This window comes from Rhincodon typus, chromosome 5 (assembly GCF_021869965.1).
Source record: "Rhincodon typus isolate 14 chromosome 5, sRhiTyp1.1, whole genome shotgun sequence".
NCBI lineage: Eukaryota > Metazoa > Chordata > Chondrichthyes > Orectolobiformes > Rhincodontidae > Rhincodon > Rhincodon typus.
Genome location: NC_063336.1, coordinates 26,081,461 through 26,100,310, shown reverse-complemented (window position 1 = coordinate 26,100,310; position 18,850 = coordinate 26,081,461). Strand labels below are relative to the sequence as shown.

Sequence of the window (18,850 nt, the reverse complement as noted above, 5' to 3'; positions counted from 1 at the left end):
TGAAAAATTACGAGTTGAGGGTTGGGTGATGGCTGATGATACACTTTGTCCAGCCTGTTGTTGCCCAAGGCCCACTAGTTTTGATTCCAGCCAGGTCTATAAATGGATGAGAAGTCTTCCTACCTAATACAGATTGTTGCTGCTGCTGCTAATGGGATCAGGACCAATTTATACCATCTTGTAACTGGTAAGCAGCAATTGGGTGCTCACTTGTTGCCCACAGCTCACCCATGGCATTATTGTCTGGTTTGGATGCCTGAGGAGAGAATGAAGCATGTCAAATAAAGCACTTCTTTGAATTTTGTAAATCTTATAAATGGGCCTTAGCCCCAGGTCAGTTGTCAAAGTGTTTTACTCAGTTCGGCTTTCGATCAACTTTAGAAAGGGGCTCAAAATAATTAGATGGGAGTAGTAAGGGTTTGGGAGAAGGGAAATTCAGGTTTACAAAGCAACAGGATACTGCAGAATTACAGGGTAGCTAAATGTAAATATGGGTCATTGCAAAGGAATGAGGATAGAGCTAGCTAATGTGGACTGGGAAAAGACATCAGCAGAAAAGAAAACAGATAATTACAAAAGTAGATCATGACTCATAACAGAGATACATTCTAATGAGAAAGAAGGATTCTGGTAAGGGATAAACCAACTATGGTTAACCAAACTACTGAAGGATAGTATTAAAACATACAGGGTGGCAAAGAGTATTAGAAAGCAAGGATTGGGAAAGTTTTAAGAAACCAACAAAAGAAATCAAAATAATAAAGAGGATGAAGATAAACTTTTAGAGTAAAGTTGCAACTAATTAAAAAAAAAGACAGTAGGAGCTCCTTTAAATATATAAAAGGGAAGAGAGAGGCAAAGTGAAGATAGGCCCCTTAGAGAATGATGCTGGAGAAATAATAGTGGGGAACCAGGAAATGGCAGAGAGTTCAATAAGTACCTTGCATCAGTCTTCACAGTGGAAGACACTAATAGGATTTAAAAAATATTAAATAATCAAGGGTGAAAGGAAGAGATGAAATATGTACAAAAATTATCACTAGAGAAAAAATATTAGCGAAACTAATGGCACTAAAAACACATAAGTCCCTGAACCTAAAGGATTGTGTCATAGGATATGAAAGGAATTGTCTATAGAGACATTAGATCCACTTGTAGGAACCTTCCAAAGCCACCTTAGATTCTGGAAAGGTCTCAGAAGATTTGAAAACTGCCAATATAACACTTGAATTAAAAGTATGGGAGATAAAAGCAGGTAGAATGATTGAATTCCTACAGTCTGGCAAAAGGCCATTCTGTCCAATGAGTCTGCACTGACCCTCTGAAGAGCATCCCACAATGCCATTCCCATAAGCCCACATTTCCCATGGTTAATCCACCTAACCAGCACATCACTAGACTGTGGGAGGAAACTGAATCACCTGGAGGAAACCCATGCAGACGTAGGGCAAATGTGCAAACTCCACAGAGTCACCCAAATCTGGAATTGAACCTGGGTGCCTGCCGCTTTGAATCAGCATTGCTAAGAACTATGCCACTGTATCACCTTTCAGCAACTATAGGCCAGTTAGCTTAGCATCTGTCATTAAGAAAATGTTGGAGTTTATGTTGAAGGATTGAATAGCAGAACATCTAAAAACACAAAATATAATCAAACAGAATCAGCATGACTTCATGAAGGAAAATCATACTTGACAAACCTGTTAGCATTCTTTGAGGAGGTAACAAACAGCAAAGATGAAACCAGTAGGCATAATATTTTTGGATTTCCACAAGGCTTTTGACAAGATATCCCACATTAGGCTACTCAGTACAGTGACAACCCATGTTGTTGGGGACAGTACATTAACATGGACAGAGGATTGGTTAATTAATAAAAGACAGATTAATGATAAAGGAGGTATTTTCAAGAGGGGAAATGGTGACCAGTGGATGCCACAGGGATCAGTGCTGGAGTCACAATTAATTGTGATGTATATTAATAACTTTGATGATGGAAGTAAATGTACTATCATCAGCTTTGCAAATGACACAAAAATAGATGGGAAGGCAAGTGTTGCAGACGACACAAAGAGTCTGCAGAAGGATACAGGTGTGACTGGGCAAAAACCTAGAAATTAAAATAAAATGTGTCAAAATATTAGGTTATGCAATTTGGCAAGAAAAATAGATGAGCTGCAATTATATGAATGGAGAAAATTTGCAGAATGCTGCAGCATAGTGGAATTTAGGGGTCCCCATACATGAATCATTAAAAGCTAGCATATATATATAGAACAGATAATTGTGAAAGCAAATAGAATTTTAGCCTTTATTTTATAAGGAATTGAGTAGAAAAATAGAATTGTCTTGTTAAAACAATACAAGTCACTCATTAGGCCACACTAAGGATAGCGTGAACAGTTTTGGTCCTGTCATCTAAGAATCAATGTAATGGTATTAGAGACAGGCTATAGAAGATTCACTATGTTGATCACAGGTATGGGGTGACTGTCTTATGAGAAGTTGATTAAGTACTGTACTCATTGAGGTTTAAAAGAGGCAACCTTACCAGAACATATAAGATTTCTAGGGGACTTGTTTGATGCTGAGACATTGTTTCCCCTTGTGGGAGAGTCTAAAGCCATAAGGATTAATCTCAAATGAGGGATTACCCATTTCAGACAGAGGGTATTGAATCTATGGAACTATTTCCCATAGAGAGCTGTAGAGATTGTCTCATTGACAGTATCCAACGCTGAGATAGATAAGATTTCAATCAAGAAAGTAATGGGGGAAAAAGCAAGAAAGTGAAGCTGAGGATTATCTGATCAACTATGATCTCATCAAATAATGAAGCAGACTCAATGGGACAAATGGCCTATTTCTGTTCCAATGCCTTATGATCATTAGGAGAAGAACATTGAGTTCGGGGAACAGCCCACTTCAAGTGAATGTATGGCCACAGTTAATAGTATTTTTGATTTCACCATTAGTGAAGATTTTAACTGTTGTACATTAAGTTGCATGTTTGAGCATTTTGATGATAGATTTAAGCGAAACATTAATTTGTAGCTAGTTAAAATCTTTTAAAACTAGCATTTTTTTATTTTCATTATTTTTCTTATTTTCTCAACCTGTTTAAACCTGTGCTATTGTATTGTTTTTCTGTAATCCTTTTAAGTCAGAGTCTGTTTAAAACTGTAATCCTTGGTGCAAAACAAAGTAACCCCATTAAGTATGACAATAATTATCAGTTTGCTTTTCTGTAACTCAGGGTCAAAACAACTATAGTTAGAGAGAGGGTTTCATAAAATATTAAAACTCTCACACTTCATGTCCCTATATGCAGAGTAAGGGATGTTGGAAAAGCAGTGTTGATCACTTGCTAAAACCATTGGCAGGATTGCTGTTCAAGATCCAGATATAATTTCTCAGCTTTCTGTCATGACCTTGGTAGATTTACATTCGGAATACACCAGAAAAGGCTGCAGTATTTCACACCCAATATTTATGTTGACGTTTAGTGCAGCAGATGTGACTGCTATTTTCTACCAAATCAAAGAGAGATAGTTAAGCTTATAGTCGCTGTAAAACATGCAATGTGATCACTTATCCATGTACTATTTAATAAAATTGTTTGACAGTTATAACCTAAGCCACAGTCACTTAAATTGCCTCTCAAAATCAGGGAAGGTTATTTGAGGGTTATGATTTATAAGCCAAAAACAATAATAAAGGCTTTTTCTCCTAATTCTAGGCATGACAAAAATGATCTAGATGTCAGATTGACATCGTGGTTATAGGAAGAAAGGTCTTAGCTGGAAGATTCGTTTGAAATATTGAGCACACATAAAAATGAAATTAAAGTCAACAGAAGTATCGAGAGTGAATTAAGAAAACAAAAAGAACACATATTGTAGCATGAAAACTGGTATTGATGGACATTGTTAGTGTTCACGGGAAATAAATACCAAGGTAAATCTTTTGGTGTCAATTGTAGCTTTCCCACGTCAGAATTCAATGATTGCGGAGGACAAAGTCTTGGGTGAAATTTTATGCAATTATGAAGATACGCTGTACTGTCAATAATGCCATTTTTTCAGGTGAAATGTAAAAGTATCTGCTTTTTATTTAAAGAAGAAGATTGATATTTACCTAGAGCTCGATAATTATTCTCCAAACATCACCTTAAAGAGTGATGAGCTGGTCATTTATTGTTGTGTGAGTTTTCTGTGTTTCCTGTTGCTGGTTCCTGTTTTACAAACTTACAACCCTATTAAGCGCAGGAGTAGGTCATTCAAACATAGAATATTACAGCATGGAAACAAAACCTTCAGCCCAACCAGTCCATACTGACCATAATCCCAAACTAAACTAGTCCCACCTTTAAACATGCTCCACCCCTCAATAAAATTATGATAAATCTGGTTGTAACCTCAATCCACAATCCTTCTCCTTATAGCCTAAAACACCCATGCTCAACAAAAAGTTATCTGTATCTCTGTTAAAAATATTAAAGGAGTCTGCTTCCACCACCTTTTTAGGGAAAGAGATCCAAAGACACATGACCCTCTGGGAGAAAAACAATTCACTTAACCTCTGTTTTAAGTGTGTGATTACTGAGTTTTAAACAGTAACCCTTCATTCTAGATTCTCCCACAACATACATGGCTTCAATCTCAATTATGCACATGTTGCACATACATTTGCCCATGTTTCGATTGCTGGAAGTGATATAGTTTCAGGCCACAGTATTCTCTATGAAGAAGATAATAGCAATGTATATTGTTAGGACTATAGATATTTTATGTGGAAATATAAACTGAAAAAAAAAGATAGAAGCTTCGTCTGTTTTGTTGTGCAGAATCAGCCATTTTTTTTAATAAATCAAGGGAAGTGGAATTACTTGTCACTTGGGAATGGGAGCCAGATAATGAAGTGGAACTGAAGGACAGGAAGGATCTCAGGACCCAAAACATTAACTCTGTTTCTCTCTCCACAGATGCTGCCAGACCTGCTGAATTTTTCCAATAATTTCTGTTTTTGCTCCATGTATCACGTATTTGTCACACAAATAAAGAAGTTGGATTTTGATACTTTTGTGGGTCAGCTAGCAATGGGTGTCTTTGACAAACAAGGGAACCATCCAACTGCATGTTTTGGATTGTTTGAAAGCTGTGGTTTGACACGGAATTAAGAGGAGAGAAAGTAGTTAGGGCACAGACTCTACAAAACCCATGCAATCAAATCACTTTGCCTCTCTTTTCCTAAATGGAAAAGAAGGAATACTTTAAATTCAAAACAATACCTAGGCCTAACTGATCTGCTATCAAATTAAGAATCACTCCAGTCGACAATAAGTTGATAATATGAAAAAAAACCTTACAGAAAAGTAACCTCATTTCCCTTTTTTGGCTTAGAATTTGATCCGCAGATTAGGTGTCATTTCTGCCCCCATGATATTGCAAAAATATTAATTATCCCATCCGTCTGACCATCTTAAGTGGAAATGAATAAATGTATGCATGTTTTTACTTAAACAAAGTGTATTTTAAATTTGCATAACAGAAGTTAATAATCTATTTCTGCCACTTGCTGGAAGTTAAGCTTTTCATAATAGTTTAGTTTTAGTTTGTGTTCCTGTCCATTGATGAAATCCTATGTGAGCTTCCTTAATCTTAGATAGTGGCCATGGTCAGACATTAACCAACTTAGATATTAAATTGCTCATATTTTATATGGGATGATTTATGATGTTTGATTTCCAAGACACTATTCCACCTGAGGTCCTGCCATAGAGTTTGGGAGCTCTTTACATGATCTTTGATTGTAGACAACATATGATTGAATCATAGAATCCCTACAGTGTGGAAACAGGCCCTTCGGCCCAACAAGTCCACACTGAACCTTGGTGCATCCCACCCAGACCCATCCCATGTAAGCTACACATCCCTGAACACTATGGGCAATTTAGCATGGCCAATCCACCTAACCTGCACATCTTTGGACAGTGGGAGGAAACCCGCACAGACACGGGAAGAATGTGCAAACTCCACACAGACACCCGAGGCTGGAATCGAACCTGGGACCCTGGTGCTGTGAGGCAGCAGTGCTAACCACTGTGCCACCGTGCTGCCCTGGATTGGATATGGAGGAATATTGCTTGGCAAAAGATAGAAGGACAAATTGCAGGTTTTATACTGTAAAATAAGATGGCACTAGAAGAAGTTAGAGCTATCCGAGACAAATATGAAATAGATTTAACCGTTTTATAAAATTTAATGAAGCCTGAAGCTATGGAATTGGCAAAGGATTTACAGATGGAATTTCCTACAAAAGGTAGAAAATCAGAGATAATTAATATATCGACACAGCATTGGAATTGGTGAAAATAGAGGAGTGACACCGAATACTAAATCAATTGAGTTATCTGGAATCCAATCAGTATTAAAGCTGCTTAAAATAGAAAAAGAAATCACGAAGCAGGAAGCAGAAGTGAACAGACTTGTTGAGGCTGAGAAAGGAAGAGAAAGATAAAGAACAAACATTTTGGAAATAGGTAAAGAAATAAGAAATAGAACTAAAGAGGATGGAATTTGAAATACAAATGAAAGCCAAAAAAAAACACAGGAGAGAGGGGGAACAAACAGTAAAAAACTATATCTGCTTAGAAGGCTGCAGTTAAAACAAAAAAACCTCAGATGTAGAAGAAGGTTCTGATGAGGAAAGCTACATGTTAAAGTCTAGGAACGAAATATTTAAATTTGACCCTCCCAAAATTTGAAGAATGGGACGTGGAATTAGCCTTGAAATCATTTGAAAAGATAGCAGTAACTGAAATTGTCAAAGAAAAACTGGAAATTGCATGTGCAGTGCAAAATAACAGGTAGAGCACATGAAATTTATGCATCACTGTCAGAGGAAGTTTCTCCAGATTATTGCTGTTCAAAAAAGTCATTGTTGTGCATACGAGTTAATTCCTGATGGATACATTTTGAAATGTAAAGAAATATCCTGGACAACCTTGCATTAAGCTTGAAACGGTAAACCAAAGCAAATTTGACAGGTCGATATGGACATTAGGATTCAATATCTTGCATGAACATAACCAGTTCCCTCAAAAGAATTTAAAACGTCATTACCTTTAGTAATTAGAAGCCATGTTGAAGACCTCAGCATGACAACTGTGTTGAAAGGCTGCAAGAACGGGTGATCTGTAAAACTAAATCATTTTTAGGTAACCTCACAAACCTGGAAAAGAGAGAAGATTAACCAGTGAAAATAATACATTACCAAATGCAGCAAGATCAGGACAAGATCTAGGTTTATGCTGACAAGTAGCAAACAACATTTGAGGCCCACATGCGCCAGGCAATGACCAAGACTCAGTAAGACAGCATCTAACCATTGCCCATTGACATTATTAGTATTGCTGAATCCCCCACTATCAACGTCCTGGATGGGTGCCATTGACTAGAAACTGAACTGGACTAGTCACATAAGTACAATGACTATAAGAGCAGGCCAAAAATTAAGAATCATAGAATCACTACAGTGTGAAAACAGGCCCTTCAGCCCAACAAGTCCAAACCTACTCTCCGAAGAACATTGACCCAGACTCACCCCCTACCCCCTCCATCCTATCCGTGTAGTCCTGCATTTCCCATGGCTATTCCACCTAACCTGCACATCTCTGGACTGTGGTAGGAAACTGGATCACCTGGAGGAAACTCATGCAGACATGGGGAGAATGTGCAAACTCCAAACAGACAGTTTCCCGAGGCTGGGATTGAACCCAGAACCCTGGCACCGTGAGGCAATAGTGCTAATCACTGAGACACCATGCTGACCCTATAACAAGTAACTCACCATCTAACTCCCCAAAGCCTGTCATCATCTACAAGGCAAAAGTCAAAAGTGTGACGGAATTCTCCCCTTCATCTCGATGGTTGCAGTTCCAACAATGCTCAAGAGGCTTTGACACTATCAGGACAAAGGATCCCAAAAAAACATTTGTTCCCTGACCACTGATGTTCACCAACAGCAGAGTATACCATCTACAAGATGCACTGCAGAAATTCTCCAAGGATTCTTCTCCAGCTTCCAAACCCATGACCATTATAATCTAGAACACCAAGGGAAGCAGGAGGACTATCACATGCAAATTCCGCTCCAAGTTGCTCATGATCATGACTTGGAAATATATTACAGTTCCTTCAATGTCATTGTGTCAAAATCCTGGAACTCATTGTCTAACTGAATTGTGGGTCTACGTAAACCAAATGGATTGCAATGATTCAATAAACTCACTACCATCTTCTTAAAGGCAGCTAAGTTTCTACAATAAATGCTAGTCCAGCCAGCGATGCCCGAATCCAAAGAAATTTTCTTTAAAAAGTAATGTTTTGGCTGTCCTAACTTTATCGAAACTTTTAAAAAGGCACTTAAGGCTGATGACTTGGTGATAAGTGTGGTCTTACCACATAAGATGATGAACCTGGAACAGAGAAGCCATGGGGTACATTTCTAAGAAATTAAACCAGTATCATAAGAATTATTCTACATTGGAGGAGATTCGGACTGAGAATTTAATATCCATTACAACCACGAAGTAACATTAATGTCCACTGACCATAATCACCTGTCTTTTGTCAAAAAAATTAAAACTAAAAATGTGAGTTTATATCAACATAGTTTCTTACTTCAACCTCATAAGATCAGAATTGTTCATAATACTTCTGATTGTGTGAAACGGTCACTGAACTTAAAACATTCACTCTTTTTCTCTCCTCAGATGCTGCCAGATCATCTTTGCTTTATTGATGTGAGAACAGTCACCTCATTCTACCCCATTTGGTTTGGACTTTGATGATCCACAATCTTTGTACATTTGTTGCCTATATTTTCCTTCCTGGTATTTATAAAAAGACTATTTGCCTCATCCATCTGTCTATTCTTAGCGTGAATGTATGTATGTCTGTATGTGTGTTTAGTTTTAAAGGGGGTATCGCTTTGTTGTGCACATTAGTAATTCACAATCTGTTCTTGCCACATGCTTGAGGATGTGTTTGTAATAATATATATGTCTTATTTTGTCCTTTTCTTGTTGATTGATAAAGCCGAGCGTGAATTTCTTTTATCTTAGATAGTGGTCGCAGTCAGGCATTAACCATCCTGGAGATTAAATTGGCCATATTTCATCTTTTGTGACAAATTGTAGAACAGTGGGACTTAATTTCTAACATACTATTCTCACCAGGGAAGTGATGGTACAAGAGCCAAAACCCAAACAAAAACATTTGGCAAATTTTCAATTTATTAGGCAAGCCAATTTTAAATAGTTTATCATTCTCAAACTTCCTCCATTGCTCTGATTGCATAGCAATGAATAAATGATTGATGGATTAAGGAAAATTGACCTTTGTTTATGCAGCTTCTAACAGTAATGATGGTCCACAATCTAAATGAATGAAGCTATTGCAATGCAGAAATATAAATTCATACAATGACAACATGGCCAGCAGATGGTGGAACACTGAATACACAAACCAATTAATGGTGTAAATATAAATCTACTTCAGCCCAGCATGATTATGTGAAATGAGGTAGCAATATCAAAAACCTGTTGAATCATGCTGAAGTGAGTTTTGCTATTAAAATTCTGTCAGAAATCACACGTCAAGGGCCATTAAAATCAATTAAACAGAATGGAAAACAATCTCTGTTAAAATATGTATCAAGGTATAATTGCAGTATTTTGAAACATTATCCATCCCAATTTTGTACCTTTGCAATATGAACTGCAATGGTTTGAGAAGGAGATTCATCATCACTTTATCTGGAGCATTAAGAGATGGACAATTTATGTGCCTACACTCTCAAGCAAATTTTTGAAATGCATATCATATACATGTGACATTACTTAATGGCAAATATTATGACGTAATAACATCAGATTTATAGATGACATTAGTTCAATGTCTGAAATATATATCCTTGCTTTAAAGAAATCATATTATGAAATTTATTATTCTGGTAATCTATCAAGAAGATGTTTGGGATGTGAAGAACTAAAGGATTTTTTTTCAAATTAGCTCCATATTTTAGTTGATACTTCATTTTTATCTGAGTAATGAGATCATAATTATCTTATTTGAAAAATAATGGCTGTAGTTTTAAGCAGAAAAGCATTTAGCAGAAAGCACTCAGAATTTTCGTTCTGAAAAAGAATTACTTTGTTTGCCTTTCTATTTCAAATGACAAGAAAATGAATCCTGTGACTTAAACATTTCAAAACACATTAGACTTCCACTTTGCAGGGAGTGTTGAAAAGAAGTTAATGGAAATTGGGGAATTTAGCAATAGATATTTTGAAAAACTAATGCAAATTTTGAAATAGTTGCTTAATCCTGCTTTCCCCCCATAACCTTTGATCCCATTCACCCAAGTGGTATATCTAGCTGCCTCTTGAATACATTCAATGTTTTGGCCTCCACTACTTCCTGTGGTAATGAATTCCACAGGTTCACCACTATTTGGGTGAAGAAATGTCTCCTCATTTCCGTCCTAAATGGTCTACCCCAAACAGATTATGACCCCTGGTTCTGGACACACCCACCAGCGGGAACATCCTCCCTGCATCTACCCTGTCTAGTGCTGTTAGAATTTTATAAGTCTCTTTGAGATCTCCCCTCATTTATCTGAACTCCAGCGAAAACACTCCTAACCTAGTCAATCTCTCCTCATATGTCAGACCCACCATCCCCGGAATCCGCTGGTAAACCTTTGCTGAACTCCCTCAAGAGCAGGAGCAACCTTTCTAAGAAAAGGAGACCACAACTGCACACAATATCCCAGGTGTGGTCTCACCTGCAACAACGGGTTGCAACAACTGCAACAACACATCCTGCTCCTGTACTCTAAACCTCTCACAATGAAGGCCAACATACCATTTCCCTTCTTTACCACCCTCTGCACCTACATGCTTACCTTCAGCGACTGGTGCACAAGGACACCCAGGTCCCGCTGCACACTCCCCTCTCCCAATTTACAGCCATTCAGGTAGTAATCTGCTTTCTTGTTTTTGCTGCCAAAGTGAATAACCTCACATTTATCCAAATTATACTGCATCTGCCATTGATTTGCCCATTCACCCGACTTGGCCAGATCATGCTTAAGGATCTCTGCATCCTCGTCACAGTTCGCCCTCCCACCCAACTTGGTATCATCTGCAAACTTTGAAATGTTACATTTTGTTCCCTCATCCATATCATTAATATATACTGTGAACAGCTGGGGTCACAGCACTGATCCCAATGGCACCCTACTTGTTACTGCCTGCCAATTTGAAAAGGACCCATTAATTCCTACTGTTTGTTTCCTCTTTTCCAACTAGTTTTCTATCCATCTCAATACACTTCCCCCAATCCCAATGCACTCTAATCTTGTACAATAATCTCTTGTGTGGGACTTTGTCAAACGCTTTCTGAAAATCTAAAATACGACATTGACTAGCTCACCCTTGTCAACTCTACTGGTTACATCTTCATAAAATTCCGACAGATTTGTCAAGCATGATTTCCCCTTCATAAATCCATGCTGACTCTGTCTGATCCTGCTGCTGCTTTCTAAATTCTCCACTACAAAGTCCTTGATAATGGATTCGAGAATTTTCTCTCTTACCAATGTTGGGTTTACTCGTCTATAATTCCCTATTTTCCCTCTGCCTCCCTTTTTGAATACTGGAGTGACATTAGTTACCCTCCAATCTGCAGTGATTTTTACATAACTTTTTGAAACATTGAAAAGAAATAGCTGATCATTTGGGGGAGAAAAATGACACAAATTAATCAATATATTACAGATAGTGTTGTAAGTTAATGAGTTTTAAAGGAAAGTGCAAAAACTAGAAAAGAAAACAACTAGTCTCCAAATCCAAAATACCTAGAATTGAGGTTATGATTGGCTGACAATAATACCATTTAATGGGCATTCATTGTACTGATATGTCACAAATCAATTCAATAATATTTGAGGCATCTTGTTAGAATCTATAACATGTGGTGCATGAAGTAAGAGTTTAGACTTCCAGTGTAATGATTTTGTTTTTCATCTGGTGATTTTTGAATGAGACTCATAACGTTGACCAGTTAGTAGGATGAATTCTTTACATAAATTTTGAATAATGTTATTTATTTGACAGTTTCTTGAGCATCTAAAAGCCTCCCCGGTATTATGTGAAGGCTTGAAAGACCTGTACATAATCGATAGTGGGGTATTAGCATGGGAGGTAAGGTGGTAAGCAGGGCAGTAAGTGCGCTTGGGACATAGAGTGGGGCTTATGGAATGAACTAGTGTGATATTGAAGAGGCATGGAGATGTGACACAGCATGGGAATGAGGCAGCATGACCTAAGGGCAGGGAGCTGAGGGGTATGGGACCTCATTCATCTACAGAATGGAGCTCATGTTCCCATCACAGAGACAGGCTTTCTAAGCTGCCCACATTGAACACACCCACTCTGATTTCTGCCTCAGGGCTTTGGGAGGAAGCAGCACCAACTCCAGTACCACCCTGACATGAGAACAGTCTGAGTGGGCACTGTTGGGCATTCCCAGAAACACCCTCTGATGAATCCTGGTGCTGATGGGACAGCTGGGAGCTGACAGCCAATCAGATTCACCGGAAACTCTGGAGGGTGGGACTTTCTCCCATTAAGGGGCTGATATCCCACTGTCAGCCGGTTCAGCCCCCAAGCTGCTGGGTGGGGTTAATTCAATTAGATCTGTCAGCTGATTTATACATTTCAGGGTAGGCAACAATATACCATACCACCCACCCCCATCCATGAAATCCAGCCTTACAACTGAATTGACAAAGGTCAGCAATTTGTAAAGTATTTGGCATTCTGTAGTACATTTACATACAGGAGGATCGTACAATGAACGAAAACAAAAGTTGCTAGAAAAGCTCAGCAGGCCTGGAAGCATCTGTGAAGAAAAATCAGACTTAACATTTCGGGCCCACTGACCCTTCCTCAGAATAGCTTGATGAAACTTGAGACTCATAACTTCATAGTATGTGAAGATCATCAATATTGTAGGTGTATAGGTAGTAAATAAAGTGAGGACTGCCAGCACATGATTATTCATTTATTGATACACATTCCACATGGTAACATTTTGATGCAATGAGCAGTTCTCTCTGACGATGTGGAGTTATACCTTTAGAGGTTTCTTGCACCAAGCCTTGTGAAATATGTCATTTGTCTGCCAAACATATAGGTTCAACCTGTCAATTTACAGCATTAAGTGCTGCCATACCATGAAAACACCGATATTTTCCAGATCCGGGAGGGGGAGGGGTTTTAGAGTTTAAGGGTAAAGTATCAACCTTTAGCACTGAGATGAGGAGAAATTTCTTCATCCAGGAAGTGGTGAGCCTGTGGAATTCACTACCACAGAAAACGGTTGAGGCCAAAATATTATGTGTTTTCAAGAAGGAGGCAGATATAGCTCTTGTGGCTGAAGGAATCAAAGAATATGGGGGAGGGCGAGATTAGGGCATTGAGTTCAACGATCAACCATGATCATAATGAATGGAGCATGCTTGAAGAGTCGAATAGCCTACTTCTGTTCCTATCGTCTAAGTTTTTATGTTTCTATATTGGTTCTGAAGGAACATTTTAGTGAAATGCAGTCAGGAACGTTTGTGAATTATAGCATAGCAACTGGTTAGTTTCACAAGCCAAGGACCTGAACGTCTCGTAGGGCCAATGGAAATGTTGGTCTTTATTGGAATGTCAGACTTTGTGAATAGAGCTAATTGATGTCTTCTCCATTGCCAGGGCTGGACTCTGCTCCAAATTGTAAACTTCTAGCCCCATCCCCATAACAATTCTGTAATTAAGTCAGACATCACACAACACCATGTTATAGTCCAACAGATTTTTTTGAAATCACAAGCCTTCGGAGTGCTGCTCTTTCATCTGATGAAGGAGGTGCACTTCGAAGGCTTGTGAGTTCAAAAAAACCTGTGGGGCTATAACCTGGTGCCAAGTGATTTCTGACTTTGTCCATCCTGTCCAACACTGGCACCTCTACATCAAATCTGTAACTCAAACAGGGGGAATTTCAAGGTAAGTATCACAAGAAAATCAAAGTCAAAAACAAATCCAAAGGAATAAGGAAATATACGAAAAAGACTGGGGATCAGCAGAGATAGCAATGGCAGTAGTTTAGTTTAACCACATCAGAAGCATGAGGAGGCAGATAAACAGAAATGAAAAAAATTGGTCAGGCTGTATTTTGGTTACTTATAAAGGATTGTGATGGAAGGACAGAGGAGCATAGGGAGGAATCATGTGAGGAAGAATAACCTTGTAGAGTTTGTCCTGCCCTATTACAAATTTACTATTAATTCCTACTTATAATTATTCCATATTTAAACATTAATGATGTGTGTATTCAGAATAGTGTCACTACTATCATCAAATTCTCATTCATCAATTCAGCTGCAGTGGTTCAAAGTAACTCAACCCAGTGTTGTGATTTTAAACTACTTCAGGCATCCTTATTGATATCTTCCAGGGGCAGGTCATTCTTAAAGTCCTTTATTTATGGCTTTCTTGGTCTTTTTGTTCCATGTTCCTCTGTGTAACTTTCCATGAAAAGTATTCTGGCTGTTTGCATTCTTCAAATGTGCACGAAGTATCACAGTTATCTTTCATGGATTGTCTTTGTAAGTGTTGTATCTCATCTAAGTCAGGTTTCCATTTTACCACTTTTGCAGATTTCTAGTATTCTTCTTCATCAACTCATCCAAATTCAGCTCATCTCTTTGTTAATATTGTTTGCTTGTCAACTTTTCTTCACATTTTTATTTATTCACTTTCAGAATAATGTATTACTATAGTGGACTCAATGAAAGTTTATTGCACATTAACCACTGTACATCAATATGCTTGAGACATGTCTATAATGATAGTTAATGCCTCTATTTGCATCAGTATAATAGTCATGTATTTTCAGTACAACATATTGGATAATAGTTTTTTTTTAAAAAATCAACTTTCAGAGCACTGACAGAGTTATGATAAAGTTAAGCACAAGTCTGAGTGTGATTTATATCTCTGGGTAGATAATGACATGGAAAGTGCTAGTTTATTAAAGTTTGTTAGATTGGTCCTTCCTTCCCCCTTAAAAAAAATGATTACTTTAATGTTTTTGGTCCAATGGCATAAATAATTTAGATTAATAACGAGATTAAACTTAAATCAGAAAGTTCAAAGTGTTATTAATATCAACCAAATGTCCTTTTACACACAGACAGTTACTAATCACATGACGATAAGTCAGCATGTAAACTACTATCAAGCAGAAGTATACTCTTGATGAGTTAAACATCATCAATTGCTCCATTTTGGCAGCTGTTAGTTTGGGAAACAACCTATAATCTCATACAGTGAATGAGAAGCTGTTCAAAGGATTCAGAAACTAAATAGACTGATTGTTAATTCAGTAATCAGTAGAAAGATGAATGTTCTGTTCCAACACAATGAGGAAATTGAAGCAATAAGTTAAGCAAAATTACCAGAGATTCTCTTCACACATTACTGTTCTAAAACAAAACAATCGTGATTATCTACCTCTCACACAATGGCCTAGTGGTATAATCACAGGACTATTAACCCAGAGACCCAGGTAATGCTCTGGAGACCCTGCCATGGCAGATTTAATAAAGTGTTTGGAATTAAGGGTCTAATGACCAAGAAACCATTGTTGATTGTCGGAAACCCATCTGGTTCAGTAGTGTCTATCAAAGGAGCTGACTGCTGTCTTTATTTGGTCTGACATGTGACTCAAGATCCACAGTAACGTGGTTGACTTTTAAGTGCCCTCTGGGCAATCAGGGATAGGTAATACTTGTCCAACCTCATGGACGCCCACACCTCATGAATGAATTAAAGGAACCTGAGAAACCATTTACAAAAACTTTGAGGGTAAAGGTTCTATTTTGAATGCAATCAGCAACCCAGATCCAAATCATGGCCAAATTAATATTCATTTTGAGAACCTTTTTCTTCCACTCTCATATTTCTTTTCAAACTTATTTGGATACAACAGAACAATTAGGCAGTTTTTTAGAATGGATTTTGGTTTCAATGTTTCTGCTTTAAAAAAAAATTCCTTGATATATTGGCAGTGGAAGTGATGCTCTGCTCCTATGATGCTGCTTGGCCTGCTGTGTTCATCCAGCCCTGCACCTTGTTGTTTCGGATTCTCCAGCATCTGCAGTTCCTACTATCTCTGAAGTGATGTGTTAGTCCACTTTGATTAATACAGTTGAAAATGCATCTGTCACAAAAGAATAAACATTTTAATCAGTATCTAGTCCAACGGCTTTGTGAAACCCAATTTCAATCATTGAAAATGTCTTCCAAAAACTACTCTATATTTCCTTATATATTGATGCAAAGTATTCAGTTCCTTAGTAAATAAAGCAAATGATTTCAAAGGATTTGAAAATATTGTTCTTGTACCTGAATAAGTGATTAATTCTACAGCCTCCTTTAAGAATTATCAATGGGCACATGGCGGCTCAGTGGTTAGCGCTGCTGCTTCAGAGCGCCAGGGTCCTGAGTTTGAATACACCCTTGGGTGACTGTCTGTGTGGAGTTTGTACATTCTCCCCTTGTCTGTGTGGGTTTTCTCTGGGTGCTCTGGTTTCCTCCCACAGTCCACAGATGTGCAGGCTAGGTGGATTGGCCATGCTAAATTGCCCATAGTGTTGTGGGATCATGGGGATGGGTCTGGGTGGAATGCTATGAGGGTCAATGTGGACTTGTTGGGCCAAAGGGCCTATTTCTGCACTGCAGGGATTCTATATGGTTTTAAAAAAAAGCAGGCCTTGACCAGTGGTATGGTAGTGATTGTGGAGGGTTTCAACTTCCCCAACATTAACTGGGATAGTCAGTTACTTTTAGATAAGTCTGTATCAGAGCAGTGGTATGCTTTCAAGAAGGAAATAGGGAGTTGACAGAGTGTACAACATGTTCCCATGAAAAATAAAGAGTTGGACCAACAAATCCAATGAAACCTGGATATACAGGATCAAATAAAGAGAAAAAATAGAGGCTTTCGGCAGGTAATGAGTATTCAAAACAGCAGAGCCCTGCAGGAATACAGAATTGATAAGGGGAAACTTAAAAAAGGAAATTAGAAGAGATAGTGGCAGTTAAAATAAAGGAAATTTCTAAGTTGTTTATAAGGACATTAAGGGTAAAAACATAACTGCAGAAATAGTGGGGCCCATTGAGGACCAGAGTGGTAATTTATGTGCGGAGCTGAAGTGTGAATCCTTTGTGTCAATGTTCACTTTAGAGAGGGAGGATGTGGATATAGAAATCAGGGAGAGGACGGTGATATACTTAAATAAATTAGCATTGACACAGAGGAGGTTCTAAGTATCAGAGATAGTAGGAACTGCAGGTGCTGGAAAATCTGAGATAACAAGGTGTAGAGCTGGATGAACACAGCAGGCCAAGCAGCATCATAGAAGCAGGAAGGCTGACGTTTCAGGCCTAGACCCTTCATCAGAAATGGGGGTTCTGAATATTCTGGCTGCCTTAAAAGTAGATGAAATGCATCACAGGCTGTTGAGTGAGACAAGGGACGAAATAGCTGGTGTGCTAGCTACAGGAGAGGTGTCAAGAGGACTGGAAGACAATATGGTACCGTTATTCAAGGAGGGCACAAGGATTAAACCAGGAAACCATAGGCTAGTCAATCTAACTTCAGTGGCAGGGAAACCATTGAAAGCAATTCTGAGGGAGAGAATTAGCCTGCATTTGGAGAGGCTGGGATTAATCAAGAACAGTCAGCATAGTTTTGTTAAGAGGAGGTCATGTCTAACTAATTTGATTGAACTTTTCAAAGAGGTGACCAGGTATGTAGATGAAGGTAATATATTCATCGGATCGTAAAATCCCTACAATGTGTAAGCAGGCCATTTGGCCTATTGGGTCTGCACTAAGCCTCGGAAGAGTATCCCACCCAGACCCACCACCTCCACCCCCTCCACCATATCCCTGTAGCCCTGCATTTCCTAGGGTAATCCACCTGGCCTGCACATCCCTTGACACTGGGCAATTTAGCATGGCCAATCCACCTAACCTGCACATCTTTGCTCTGTGGGAGAAAACTGGAGCAACTAGTGGAAACCCATGCAGACATAAAGAAAAACTGCAAACTCCACACAGACAGTCGCCCAAGGCTGGAATTGAACCTGGGTCCCTAGTGCTGTGAGGCAGCAGTGCTAATCACTGAGTCACCATGCTGCCCCCTAAATTTGATGCAGTCTACTTGGACTTCATTGAGGCTTTGGATAAGCTTTCTTTGTTTTCAATGTTGTTCAATAAATTTCAGCTGTTTGAAGACTTTCCACCATGTGATGCTCCCTCACTGAACAATGACAAAATGTTCAGCTGTGCTGGTGTTAGGGAAAATGTAGCACTCCCTTAGACAGCATGCTAACACAATATGGTGCCAAGGACAGGTAGCCTGCATAGCTTCATTCTTGTAGCTGCATTTACGGTTAGAATTAAATTAGATTTTATTGGCACATGTGCTCAGGTACAGTGATATAGGAGTATAGTGAGAAGTGTATAAAGTCACCATTCCTAGCAACATCTTAAGTACAAAGTAGAAAAGTAAAGAAATAAGTTAAAAGCTAAACTTTACAGTTGTTCTTAGCATGAAGTAGAACAACAAAGAAATATAGTTAAAAGTTCAGCATTGCGGTCTTTTTTTAGCCAGCAGCCTGCAGACTCTCCTTGCTAGGCTTTCCCACGAGGCCTCATTCCCCACAA

At 38.5% G+C, this 18,850-nt stretch overlaps 1 long non-coding RNA gene across 1 annotated transcript in view; it reads right to left on the bottom strand.

Moving 5' to 3' along the window:
- Positions 1-14,905: 14,905 nt before the first annotated feature.
- The window catches only part of LOC125483180, a 22,254-nt gene continuing 18,309 nt past the window's right edge, over positions 14,906-18,850 (bottom strand). The window contains exon 4 of the long non-coding RNA XR_007262133.1: positions 14,906-16,337. This is a non-coding gene — a long non-coding RNA (uncharacterized LOC125483180). The remainder of the gene's footprint in view (positions 16,338-18,850) is intronic.